Source organism: Dendrobium catenatum, unplaced genomic scaffold (assembly GCF_001605985.2).
Source record: "Dendrobium catenatum unplaced genomic scaffold, ASM160598v2 fragScaff_scaffold_1570, whole genome shotgun sequence".
Lineage (NCBI taxonomy): Eukaryota > Viridiplantae > Streptophyta > Magnoliopsida > Asparagales > Orchidaceae > Dendrobium > Dendrobium catenatum.
In genome coordinates, this window is record NW_021320032.1 from 68,993 (window position 1) to 84,279 (window position 15,287).

The 15,287-nt window shown below is 31.0% G+C and overlaps 1 non-coding gene across 1 annotated transcript; it reads right to left on the minus strand.

The window, feature by feature from the left end:
* Positions 1-279: 279 nt before the first annotated feature.
* Positions 280-386, minus strand: LOC114581166. The gene has a single exon (XR_003703024.1). It is a non-coding gene; the product is annotated as a small nucleolar RNA R71 (small nucleolar RNA).
* Between the last annotated feature and the right edge of the window lie 14,901 nt (positions 387-15,287).

The following is a 15,287-nucleotide window of genomic DNA, read 5'->3' on the forward strand; positions in this document are numbered from 1 at the left end:
GTATTAAAACCTACCATAATTCAAATGGTTCAAAATTCTTAGTTTGGGAGAACTCATTTTGAAGATCCTAATTTATGCTTAGCCAATTGTTTAGAAATTTAAGCAACATTTAAGTATAATAGTATTAGTGATTATGAAAATAGACTTAGATTATTCTCATTTTCTCTAAGAGATAAAGCTAAGATATGGTTGAATTCCTTACCCCCAAACTTTATAACCACTTGGAATGAGTTGGCTCATATATTTCTTGTTATATAGTTTTTACCTTCAAATATGATCAAACATATAAATGATTTCACTTGTTTTACACAGTTTGATGTAGAAATAATTTATGAGAGTTGGGAGAGATTTAAAAAAATTCTTAGGAATTTCCCTTACCATGCTTTACATGATTGGTTGGTTATTTAAATATTTTATAATGGATTTGTAGAATCTCTTAGATTAATCAAAGATTTTACAGCTAGAGGATCCATAATGTCTAGGTCATTTAAGGAAGTTTATGAATTAATAGAAAAAATTGCTACTAATAATTTATAGTGGCTTACTGATAGGGTAAATCCTAAGAGAGTAGTAGGAATTTATAAATTTGATGTTTTCTTAATGCTGCCCACAAATTGTAGCAATTTCTATGAAGTTGAGCATAATATGAGTGAATTCTTAATTCGGAACCAACTCATTTTACAATTGAAAGAGTAAATTTAATTAAAAATACTAACATGCAAGGGATTGAAAATAATAGATTGATTAAAAGAAAAAAAATAATCCCTACTCTAATGCATATAATCCAGGTTGTAGGAACTATCCTAATTTTAATTTGTCAAATTATATTAGTGGTATCAATCAATGGAGTTCTAGTTAAAATAATTAAGGAGTAAATTAGAATAATCCTCAACAACCTATTGTTAATCCTAGGCCTGCATATACTCTAGGATTTAATCAAAGCAATAAGTTTGGAAGTAGAAAATCATCATTTGATGATGTAGCAATGTAGATAGGGTCTCAATTACAAAATCATGCTGCTTCTATTAAAAATTTGGAAATCCAATTAAGTTAGCTTGTAATTTCAGTCAATAATAGACCTCTTGGATCATTGCCAAGCAATTTTAAAGTTAACCCAAAGGAAAAAAAGAAAAAGATTGTAGTGAAAATCGTTTGAGGAATGGTAGCAATGTATCTAAACCAAATTGATAAATCTAAGCAAGTTTGGATGAAGATTATAAATTGAGCATTGTATGGGAGGCAACCCTGATTTAGGTTTAGCGTGTCATGTTAATTATTTAAATTCACATTAGTCATGTTGTGTATGTTGTGATTCTTGACATATGTTGCATTTTGTTTTGTTCTGATAATTAAAGTTATGGTCTAAATTTAGTAAATAATAAATAAGCTCAAATTTAATTGAGCATGCATCGATGAGTGTTTTAATGTCATAGTGCTACTCTCCTAAGCACGAAAATTTTAAAAACAAGCTTTGTTGTACTAAACCTTAGAAAATATTCATTTTGAATAACTATTTTCTTAGTTAATTAGTGCTACAGAGAAGATTATTTGAGCACCACAATGCCTAGCCATTCAAGTTTAAAAAAGTGGTTCTATCAAGTCAAAAAAATATTATGCGATCATAACTTTAGTTATGAAACTTTGGTAAGTTTCACAGGAATGATAACTAACATCGCACCACCATTACACTTGCGTTATTATTTTATTAATAATACTATAAAGGTTACTAACATAAGCGCCACTACGTATACACGTGTCATAAGCCGTAGCAGTGGCCAATTCCAAAGCAAAGCAATAAATTCTCTAACTAGTGCCGCTGCGCCACATGGCATAACCATTATAGCACCTGCCGATTTCATCATATATTGAGCATTGTGGCATATTTTCTCGCAACTCCGCAGTGCTATATCAAGTTATGAAATGGGAGCTATGTTTTTCATTTCATTCACAACATATCATTTCCTTCAATCTTATCTTCTATGTAATCCTCTCAAAAAAGATGGACCCTAAAATATCTGGAAAGAAGAAGACTTCCTCTACTTTTAATAAAGATAGATTCATTTTTGTTGATTTAGAATCCAGGTTTATTGATTTAGTTGTGACCAAACAACTAAAACCTGAGAGGGTTTTCAAAATCCAAGCAACCCAATCGTACAGATCATTGCTAATATGGATTTAAATTTGATAAATACACAGCTTTTATTAGGACACCTTTAAATCATTCAAGATATCCTAAATATTCTGTGTGGACACAATATTAGAGAAAGATGGAAATAAGAGAGAACAAAATTATTAATTTTCCTATCACCTACTAGACCCAAACCTTAAAAGCCTTGCACTATTTCATTTATGTATGTATATTACCTAGCGAAAACATTAGTGAAGTTACCCGTGATCATGCACTATTGAATTATGTTATTCAAATGGGGTATTCCATTGATGTAGGAAAACTTATTTACTTTTATCTCATGTACATCATTAGGGGTACCACTTTCATTAGGTTAGGGTGCCCTTCTCAAGTTTATGCTTTGTGTGTTGTAGTAAGTGTTAGGGGGAGAAAATTGAAGAATATTATTTCCATAGCATCCCTTACAAAAATAAAAATTATAAGCTTCAATCAATCTGAGAAAGAGGAGGAAGAATGAGACCCTAGTAAGCTTAGAGTGTAAGGAAGGCCTAGTAATAACAACAATAGGAGTGCTAGATCTCCCAAAACTTTAGGAAATCAGGTGGTTGAATTAAGAGGAAAGATGGAAAAGGTTACTCACTTCTATGAGGAATCTAAAGATAGGTAGTTTGAGATGAGGATGAGGATGGCCCACAGTATGGACCAATAAGAAAATCATTAGAGATACATTTCTTACTTTAATGATGCACTTATTGGAATATTCAGAAGCATCCCTTTTATGGAGCATCCAGATAAACTTTAATTTCTATCTACACCTTTTTATGACCCCTTTGTTTGATAGCCTAGTGAGAGAGGCCATGATCTTGATGAGGAGGAGGAAGACCCAGATTTAGCTTGTTAGGAGTTATTTTATTTGGCTTAAGGGGGGAGAGAGAGGGAGCGAGAGAGAGAGAGAGAGAGAGAGAGAGAGAGAGAGAGAGAGAGAGAGAGAGAGTAAATGTTACAATTATTTGGTAGCATGTTTTTATTTTGTTTCTTTTCTTTGCTCAGGGGGAATCCCAGTGACATGATGGACTACTATTTTAGTATAAGCATGATGAACAGATAAGGCTATTAGAGCCATTGCAGTTAAAAGGATGTTTTAAGCACTAGTTATCTAATACCCTGTGTTTTAGTTTTATATATATCACATATTTTACACTTTTTAATCATTCATATAAAAGCATGCGTTATTTAGTAATGTTCATTTATATTTTTATTTACATTTGATTAAATTCACCTCATATATATTTTTACATTGTCTTCTAGTAATATCTCTATATTCTAATTATTTAACTAACCCTAATAAAAATGATAATTAAAAATAATATAAAATTAGAATAATAATAAAATCCTAGATCATGGTTTAAATAAACACTACTTTATAATTCATAGATTGGAAACACTAATAATTAACCAACTTAAATTATTTAAATTAGTGACTTAACTTGAATTTATAAGTACATTTATACATTAACCTTTGAATTGAAGTTTAATAATTGAGGTAAAAGAATAGATATGGATAGATTAAAATTAAAAGTTATAGAAACCTAAATTTGGAATTAGTTATATTATTAAATTCTTACAATAAATTATTAGGATTATAAGAAGAATTTAGGTAAAATTGATATTTAAAATCATTAACTATGTAATTAAAAAAAAATTTTGATATAAGAATTCTAAAAACAAATGAAATGAATAAAAAGAAAGTGAGTGCATTAAATATTGGTATCAGATAAAAGCTTAGAGTCTAATTGCAATCTTATACCTAAATTCACAAAAAATAAGTTAAAAGACTAGTACAAATTATGGTGAACTAAAGAGATTTTAATTTTAATAATAAACGCGTCTAATATTTCAGCTACATTATTCAATTCAGAATTCAAAAGTTAAAGATTATATTCATAACATGTAAATTAAAATTAAGCAATGATGAGGTTGACTGGTTAGGATAATTGTTAGTAGTTTTTTCAAACTATAATTATAATGTTGTCCATTTCCACTACTTCTAAGCTGTGATGTATTATTATATATTTTAGTAATTTTAAATTATTAAATTTTATTTTAGTTATTTAATTAATTGGAATTATAGATTTCTTTATTTGCTTGAGGAAAAGCTAAAGTTTAAGCTGGGAGAACTTGATAATTGTAAATTATATATTATTTAACATATTTTATTTTTGATGAAAATGTATTATTTTAGTTATTTTTGTACAAAAAAAAACTCGTAAGTGGTAAAAATTCTAAGTAGACTCCAGCGTCGCGACATCCGACAAAACAACACTGCAACGCCATCTTCAACACCGTAAATGCACCACAAATTAGACATTATAACATCAAATTCTCTATTTGTAAGTGTTGTGACAGCAACACAGCTAGTGCCACAATATTACAACAGCTGCGTTGTATAAAAGTCTACTTGGTAGCACCAAATTCTCTATTTTCAAATGTCGCGGTGCCACAATCTCTCACGCCATTGTGCCTTTTTTGCCACTCGGGTGCTGCAATGCTCTAATGTCAACAAAGCTATGGCTTTGCAATCATGACTTCTAAGTGCCACATTCTATCAATGAAGAGATGTGGTTATTCACTAAATAACCGATCCACATCAATAAGCATCATAGTGGTGCAAAATTTCAGCACCTAAGCATTAGTTCACTTCAATGGCGCTGAGGTGCAACTCTTTCAAGCATCATAGCGCCGGATGCCTTTTTTTTTTGTTATCATATAAATAGTTGTAATGTTACGCTTGTAAGGGAGTTTATTCATTTGTGTAAAATTTGGTACTTCTTTTTAGAGAACTTCTCTACTTTTCTCTTAGAATAAAATTTAAGGGAGGCTAAAGAAGTACAAAATACAATTATTTGGAGTGTATAGCTTGTATTTTTGAAGCAAATCCATATGTTAATGGTGAAAGAGTATAGAGGAGATACTTTGATCCGTTCTGGTGATATTACTCTCTTATATTTTCATTCTTTCATGAGTTTATGGAAAATGAGTTTACTTGTCATTTATTCTATGTCTAACTAATTCTCTTTTTTTTTTTTTAATAATGTAAACTACATGTTAAGTATTGATAAAAATTATTATTCAATAAATTTTAAATGATATTTTAAATATTACCGTGTTCTTAATTTAATGTATATAGTGGTTTTATATTTAATTAAAATATAGTGTGATCTATAGCCTCGATGGAGGAATACAATAACAACCATGAATATTAAGTTAGGATGTTTGCATGCCTAGACATAGGATGTAAAATATTTTAAAGGTCCTTAAGGATATACTATAACTGTAGGAGACCAACAAATATCTTTTTCACCTCTAGAAGCTTAAATGAGATCTAGGTATGCATATTATCTATATCATATTATAATTAGTGGTCTCATTAGAAATGATATGAAATTCACACTCATGAATCCAAAATATTTTTATTAAATATTTTATCTAATACTTTTTATTATTTTATTCATTGATAAAATCTTCATAAATATCAATTTTATTTTAGTAGGATAATTATTATAATTAAAGTAAACGGTAATAGTTTGTTGCAAGTAAGTATACTTCTTCATTGATTCGATACTCTACTTTATTACTTGATTTGGCACATATACTTGTGTATGTTAAGTGGGGTTTTTTTATTTTTATATAAAAAAAAAACCTAAGAATTTTTTAGGGGTGATAAGTCCTAAATTCATATACAATTCAAAAGCTCACACCTCAGTCCCCATCAAGTACCAAACTATTAAAAATTGGAATCTACAACTTCTACCCCTACTTAAGTAAATAGTGGAGTTAATAGCTAGGTAAATAAAATTATTATAAGTTACTTAACCAATTAAAAAAAAAGTGAGAAAAAAATAATTGAAAGTGAATGAGCTAAATATTAGTGTATTAAAAATTGTTACATGTAATGTCTAGCCCTAATAATACAATATTAAGGAGAATTATTAGGATTATAATACTTATATAAAGCTATTTGTAGGATTATTGAATTAACTAAATATGTAGATTCTATTAAAAAAAATTAGTGACCCTAAGTAAGTCAAATTTATCGCATATACTCTTAGGAGTTTGATTTAGATGAAATATTAAGAAAAATAATAATAATTAAAGAATAGGCTATTATGAATTATTTTGCAAGAAAATATTATAAATCTATGTTAATGTATAAATAAATAGATAATTAATTTTATAATTTCCAATATACTTTAGCAAAACAAAATATGATTTTATTTTAAGTGTAACATAAATTATTTGTGGGTAAGTACTATTTTAAGGTTTAGGGTATCTGATAAAAGAAAAAACATATTATCCAAATTAAACTTTTTTTCATAATAATGTTCGGTACATCTATATTTTTGTTTAGGAAAGAAGAAAATTATTCCATAATTAAAGAGCATTGCGGCACATAAAAAGAGCTTTATAGCACTATACTCATCCTCAGTGTCAGGGTGCAATAAGAAAGCACTGCAATAATAAAGGGATAAATTTAAACATAGAGCAAGGCATCAAAGCTCCAAGGAAGGAACTTTGTTGCGCCAGGACCAAGTGTTGCAGTGTCAAATTGCCACAACACTACAGTGGATGATAGTATTAACAATTAAACTGGTGAACCGATGCGACGATTGATGAATTAACACATCAATTCAATAGTTCCATAATGCTACCCAGATCAGCATCAGGTTGTCATTTCACATATTTATAAAAACTATAAATACGTTTCTTATTTCTTATATTAGAGAGAGGATGTTACTGTGGAAAATAGGCTGTCCATTTATTATTTGTAGTTAGTTTAAGATGGAGAGAGTTAGAGGGAGAGCAAGACAAGGAAGTCAATTTTAGTAATTAGATTCTGCAAAGGTGTTGTAAAAGAACTTTATTATCATATCTATTCTTAAGTTACCTCTTTTATTTTATTTTATATTGAAATAAACTGTGTTTTGTTATGTCTAATCTTTATGGCTGGCTAGAACCTTGCTTTGGGGTTATGAGTGTTAAAAATTAAGTTTATTTAAAATTAGATCTAGATTTCATGAATTATAAAGAATTATTTTGAAATTCTTTATGTTTAATTTAGTTTATATTTAGGTATTGTATAAGCTTAAAGTATAGTGTCATATGTAGCCTCAATGGAGGAATAATGAAATAATTAGAGAGCTCAAAATGAGAATTTTCCAGCATAGACATATGGTGGATAGTCTTGAAATTTTAAGGATATATAATCATTGTAGTTGAGAGATATCTTAGCTAGATTCTCCAACAATCACAATAGAGATGAGGAGTATTTATGCTCGGATTTACAAGAACATTAACAAGGATCAATCTTTTGCACTCATATATTTTTAATTATCATAGCTTTAAATCAACTTAAAAATAGGATTTTTAATTTTAAGACTTAGTTAGTAGTTTTTCATTAGCACACCCTTTACTTTCTACATATAAGATAAATTTGGTAATTCATATAAGTAGTACTAAAGTTAACTTAAGGCAATTCCTATTATTTCGAGAATGATATTCTACTTATTACTTTATTACTTGACACAATATATGCACTTGCATAAAATCAAAGCTTACCCATAAAAAAACATATTTGAAATGTCTAATGGATCAATTATTTGACACTAGCCATCATTACTATGACCATACACTACAAAAAAACCTAGGTATACTGACAAACTTTTCAGGAAAATTATATTTTCCAGTAGTGGCGGCAGTGTAACCGACTGATATTTCAACTGTAACTTAGTGGCAGGTTTGTTTGCGGTAAAATTATTGAAATGTTTCATGCGAAAAACCCACCGGATAATTGCTGATTTTTTTTAATCAGTGGTAACTTCTAGCAAAAAAATGCGACACAATTTAATGGTAGAGTTTTTGATGGAAAATCCATCAACTTAAACCCAATAAAATGTTTCCAGTAAAAATGCAGCAAGAAAAGGCCCTATTTTGCTTCCTCGATCATCTTCCTTCTCATTTCACTCCTGCTCATTTCTATTCTTGCTTCGCTCCTAGTTATATGCATCATCTACATACCACCTCCAGCCTTTGTATACACAGCTTTGTTGCCATCATTCGCTTCCTTAATCACTGGAATTATCGCAAGTTGATATGCATTAGCCCATTTCTTTTTTACTTTGGTCATGGATTTTCTCGGTGGACATTTGAAAGAGAATGTACCATAGTGTCTGAATTTTATTAATGATATTCTTCTTATTGATAAGAATATATATAGAATTGATGATAAAATATATGTGGATATTTTTAGTAGAATTCATGTTGAATAGTTAAAGTGGAGGAATGTGTTGGGCTTATTGTGTGATAGAAAATTCCCCTCAAACTTAGGAAAAAATTCTATAAGATGTGATAAGACATGCAAAGCTTTATGGTGTAAAATGTTGGTCATTAAAAGAGAAGCATAACATTAAGTTAAGTGTTTACAAAGATGAGAATGCTCATCAGTGGCTTTACTCTTAGAGACAAGATACCAAATGAGCAAATATGTGAAAAGGTTGGAGAAGCTCTTATGAAAGATGAGATTATGGAGAGTTAGAGAATCACCTTAGATGGTTTGGTCACATAAATGACAGTCTCTTGATGACCCAACTAGGAAATTATAGGTATTAGATTTGGCTTATGTTAAGAAAGGTAGAGGTAGACCTAAAATGACTTGGATGTTCGTGACATAGGAAGAGTAATTCAAAATCATTATAAAATAAGTTCTTCGTAACAATGAATATTGTTGCACAATTCTGCTAAAATTTCATCACTAAATCTATCAAACATATTTCCAGTGTTTTCACACAAGTAAACCCCTGAAGACTTATGCATACCTTTCATGGTATGATAGGATTGAAGACTATGGTTGTAGTGTCACCCGACACCAACCATGCATGTCTTTGTTGATGTGACGAGCAAATCTAAAACTCCTTAAATTTACCCTGAACAGGGGAGACGTCGGAAGGATGCCACATTTTTCAATGCCTAAGGACCAGTGTGAAATAACACCATTCGATTTACAAATCAATCTGAATTCAATCTATTTTCCATTAATAAATGTTACTCTAATCTCTAATATCTTCATATTATATTTATGCTAAATTCTTCATATTATAGATATTAAAGATTAAAGAAGTTAGATATATAACCAATTAGCATAAGAAAGACATACATTAACAGATGAGTTCATTAATGGGGTAAATTGTTTCATCCAGATAGCCTATCAACTTCCTAGCTTTATCTAAGATGGAATGTTTCACCTCACACCAGATAATGTAATTATTGATCTATATTGCAAAGGGGTTCATGCCATAATATTTGAATTGGACTTAATTATTGATGAGCGACCAAGGAGAGTTGAATACTAATATAAGTATATTATTAAAAGATATGTTGGGTTGAGAATCGACCATTGTTGAGCTGCATAGTCATACTGACAAGTCGTAGGAGGACTAACAACGAGTTGATGAGCGAGCAAGGAGAGCCTATATGAGTACATAAGTTTAATATTTTAGGTGTCATGTATAAATTAATTAATCTTGTATTAACTTTTGTAAGATGAGTATGCATGGCTTTGAGAGAACCAGCTCAGAGCAAGTGATGGATCTTCTAGTGGATCAATAGATTATTCTGACCATCACAATTGATTGTAAGCGGTAGGAGGAATGCATAAAGGCTGGGTTTATGATTTAGGCTCCAAGCCTACGCTTATGAGGGGCAGACATCTGGTTGCTCTAGCTTCTCAGCAAGATGTTACGAGTCATTGTATAATCAATAGGTAGCTATCCTAATAGCCGAGCTAGATTAAGTCAGAAACTCACAAGCTAACAAGAAGATGCAGATACAGATGCAAAAGCTGTAAAGTTAGTTTTTGGATGATCTGGAAAAATTAAGGGAGCAGTTCAGTGGAAAGTAGGTAACATCAGTAAAACAGGAGACATATTCTGATTAGTTCTGTTTTGTGATTACTGGATTATTTCATTTCTATGTTGCATATTTCATTTCGATCTATATATTTTTTTATTAAATCAACATATTATTATTGGATTTTATGTTTAATTTTAAACTATTTGGTGAATATTCAATAAAATATTATCATCAAATCTATTATTATGTGCATGTAGTGTCTTTATGTTTGAATGTGAATATGATATGTGTATATTTTTTATGAAGGTTTGTTGTTTGTACAAAACATGTGAGAGAGTGTCATTTTTTGTTTTTAGTACTTGTTTTCGGTGGATTCTCCAGCAGAAAATAGAGATACAACAAAAATGTATCGCCTTACTAGCAGAAAAAATTCATCAAAAGTTTTGATAGGTTATTCATTGGAAAATTTTACTGCTTTGTATCTCGCAGACATTTCCAACAGTTTATCCATCAAAAATGTCAGCAAAGATTTTCCACCAGCAGTTTGAGCAAATAAAACTGCCAGAATGAGTGTTTCACAAATGATAATATTGCTACATAATTTTTCTAAAATGCCATTAGTAAATCCACTGAAAATATTTCTTGAGGAAAAATTCCACCAGAATAAAGTTTTTGACGCACGTTTTATCGTCAACTAAATTTTCACTAGAAATCCACTTGAAATGTATATTTTTTGGCCGAATTGCTCATTTTTTGGCAGATCTGAGCTGCCATAAATGTGAATTTTTCCTGTGGATAATACTTAATTATCCTTTATGACCTCTACACTAGCTCACATTTAGCCGTAATCCATCACTTGCTTATTTCTAGGGCTTCCAAACAAGTGACTAATTTTAATTTTCATTTCTATCAACCAGCTACTCACCTGATATAATAGTAAAAGTTGATGGTCAATGAATTTGAATGTGTTATGCTATTGACTCAATAGCTCGATTACTATACCCATTTTAACACAATTGACATGGCTACAATAAGCATTAATAATTGAGTAACTGATAGCTAGTTGATCACATTACATAAAAACTACTTGAGTCAATTATTGAATTAATTAACATGTGACTACTTGATCACTATTCCCACAAGGAATAGTCACTAGACAACAAAAATGCTTTAAGGCATGCCTAGCTAGTGTGGGCTAACTCCCTCCTTTTATGACAAGCTTCACAAATTGAGTAGCTCACATGTACCCCAGACGATGAACCTTGAGTTCATTGACACTATAGGAGATGGATGAAATCATAATGAATAGCCCTATAGGATAACTCCCCCTTTTACGATGAGCTCCATAATTAAGAAGTGCATGAATCTCCTATACCTTCCAAGTCTTGGTGGTTACCCCCGTGAAGACCAACCATTTGGCATAAGGTATAAAACACTAAAGGAGACTTCACATACTAGTAATGAGCTCACTCTTCGTAGTCATAGCCAACTCGCATCTCTAAAGAAAAACACCATCTATGAAACGATGTGCCAAAAGGCTCCAGTAGCTTATCTTTCCATTTTCAAGAAAATGTCCTCCATAACCATCCAAAAAACCAGATAACTACAAACAACAACTTAACATTCCCTTATGAGTTCATAAACACACAACAGGTATGCAATAAGGTAGATAATGAAAGAAAAATAACTTTCTTTCTATCAGGGATCAACATCAGTTAAACTTAACAATTTGGCCATCCAAAAAAAAATCAATAAATTTTATTTAGCATGAGAGCATGATTTCATTATTTACTACACTTATACCATCACTTTTGTCCCCATTAACCTCATGATAAAATTGAGTAGGATTACCATGGCGAGGAGATGGATTTCCTTTGGAAATAAGAACTTGAAGGTAAAATTTGATCCTTTAGTGATAGTTTTCCCAAAAGATGTCATCAAGTGAACATCCATCCAAGAATAGGTTAACCTCATCCAACATCAAGCTTAGCTTAGCAATATCGACTTCAACTACAAAGAATGGTTGTATCTTACTCAAAAATGTGTTTCTCCTTAACTTTGTCTAGCTTTTACTCTAACACACTCATTTTCTTCACCAATACTAGTTTCTCTTTCCTCTCATCTTCTATGAGAATCAACACCTCCTTATGAATCCTCACTAGGGATTTACCTCACTTAGCATACTATATCTGGAAGAAGTCAAGGAGATGAAAATACTACTAAGTCTGCCTCAGGGAGTTTATAATTGTAAAATTGGCTCAATATAATCAAAATATTTAAAAAATGATTTCAATACTCTATTATAAAAAAATTTGCCTTGATCATAGCACTACTTAGAGACTCGCTCCTATTCTCTTCATCTACCTCTCCTTCATTTCCATGTGATGAGTCTGTATTGTTTACACCTGAAACATAGCTCTCTGATCTAGAAGAAGAAGAAGGCTTGGTATGCCTCTTATCCTTACTTACCACCTATATAACTTTCTTCTCAAGCATCTCTATTTTCATGGCCCCATCGATAGTAATCCCCTTAGTAGGGAGAGGTCACCACTCCTCACCTATTTGAGGCTTCTTCATCAAGGGTGTCTTAGAGCTCACCTCTCCCTGAGAAGGTCTCTTCACCTTCTTAGGAGAGGGTGCCTTGTTACCTATAGCCACTACATGCATAACCTTCTTTTTTTTTTTGCATGTCTTCCTTGGGGACTCCAAGACCTGAAGAAATTATTACGTGCGGAGTCTGGACCTAGAGAGCCATTCATTTTTGTGACTGTTAGCAGTAAAAGTGTAGATGTAAATAATAATTATGCTTTTATTGTTAATACTCACACAACCGAATGGTTCTTCGGGTCCGGACTCCGAACGTAATAATCTCTTATTCACGAGGGACCTCCAAATTCTTGTGAAACTCACACCCTAGCATATTTTTTGTATAATAAAAAATATAATCAACTTTAAGAAAGCTCAAGACTCATAAATCTCTTTGCAAAGGCAAACAAAAAGCAAGATTCACAATGGTCGTACCAGAAAAATTCTTTAAAATCTTCTTATAGGATATGTAGTGAAGAACAATGAGTGATACTCCCTTAACAATTCGCATCATTCTCACTTGTTCTAAAGTCAAAGTAGAAATGCCACCTTCTATTTCATAAATGTAATCAACTGAGTAGAAACACTCATAGTCACAACCCAACCAGATATGACCTACAAATTGTCTAGTCAAACAGTATTAAATTGGGATAGGCAAGCCTAATATCAAGATTTTAAGGGAACTTTTTCATATTTCTTATAGAAAATTGCATAAATAATAGAGCCATGATAACTTCCAATAAATAAAAATTAATCTTATCCATAAGTTCTAATTCTTTTCATTCATCATCAAATATATACAATATTCATACTATAATACATGTTTAAACATTGAAATAAAATAATTAAATAACTGATCGATAAATAAGGGCGAAGAGAAGGGGAGATCGAGGGAACCCCCCCCCCCCCCCCTTAAAAAAAAAAAAAAATATTTTTTATTTTTTTTATAGTTTTTTTGGTTAGTTGATTCCAATATAGTTAACATAATAATCGCAACATATGGCTATGTAAGTGGAAGAGGAAAGAAGTATCGAGATGAAAAGAAGCTCCTGAGTTGCCGGTTGGGCATGAAGGTAAAATGTTATGCTTATATTTGGAAATAAATATAATTAATTACTATTTTTTTCAATAAAACAAAGATGGAAAATCCAATTCCATGTCGTATTTTATGCTAACTTTGGATCAAAGAAATTACTAATTTAACAAATGGTGCTATAGAATGACTGATAAGATGGTAAGCATCATATTCCTAATATAATTGGGCATTATTGTATTAATGATATTTTACTTAGTACTTAGAGATTTTTTTTTTATTATTTTATTGATGTTATTCTAATTATTAAACTTTTTAGAAACGAGCTAGTAAGCGTTGTATGTTATAAATTCTTTTATCTTATATTTTACTATTTTAAAATAATAATTATAAATAAGAAAGATCATAAACTACCCTCATGTTTGGATTAAAAAAATGAGTGAATCTTTGAAAGACCCAACTTTATCTCGCTAAAATCTACTCCTTTCTCTCTCTAAATGAATTTTAGGCAAATCTGAGCATTTTTAGAGAGAGAAGGTCTAAGCATTTTTAGAGAGAGAAAGTTGTTTTCAAATTTTCCTCTTCCTACTTTTTTATGGGATGACGATTATTGAGGAAGAAGACCACTAACGTTCGCCGACTGTCATCTCTCCTAGTCTTCCTCAATCATCATCTAAGTAATTAGGTTATTCTATGCAAAATGGTAACATCAAAGTTGGTTCGTCACTCCTTGATGGAAGGTTAAATAATACGAGTTTGAAGAGTTCTATGTTGGTTATTAGAGAAGGTTTTCAACCACCTATGCATCAATTAATGATGGTTGATGGTAAAGGTAAGAATGTTGCTGAGAATTTGAAGATTATGAAGGTTACACATCCAAGGATGAAGAGACTAAATACATGGATGAATGACTTCAAAGCTTCATCATCTAGTTTGAAGTTGAAAGTCAACAGATTTATGATGTCCAATGCTTCTAATTTTGAATTGCATGGGATAAATAATTTATCTCATCAGATTGATATTTCCTCTTTTGTTTCTAATCCTATGATTGAGGTTATGGTGTGAATGATAAGAATCATGCAAATGGTTTTGGGTCTATTAGGGTTTCCTTGCATAATCAGAATAAGACTAACTCTTGTAATGTTGATCCTCATACCAGAATTATTCCGAGTTTAGTATTTATTGAAATGTTTATAGATGGAGTTATTGTGAAGCTTAATTCTGATAAAGAGATTACCAATGCTCAAATTTTAAAGAATTTGTAGGTTTTTGAAAGTTTTGGGGGAAAATGTTCCTTTCTCATATCATAATGTGGAATTAAGAAAGCAATATAGCATATTTGGAGGATTTCATTTAACATCATTGAGATTAGATTGGATCTTATGTTCTTTCCAATCTAGTGAAGCTTTAGAGGGACTGATGAGTGAAGGGCATTGGTATGTGGGTGGTCATATTATTGGAATTGATAAATGGTCACCTAACTTTTCACAGCTATCCTTGAAGGGTTTATCTTCTCCTGTTTGGATAAGACTTCCTCATCTCCCATTACAATGTTGAGATGAGGTTAATATAATGAGAATATCTTCAAAGGTTGGCATGCCAATGCTTCTTGATGGGAATATGTTCAAATGGGGA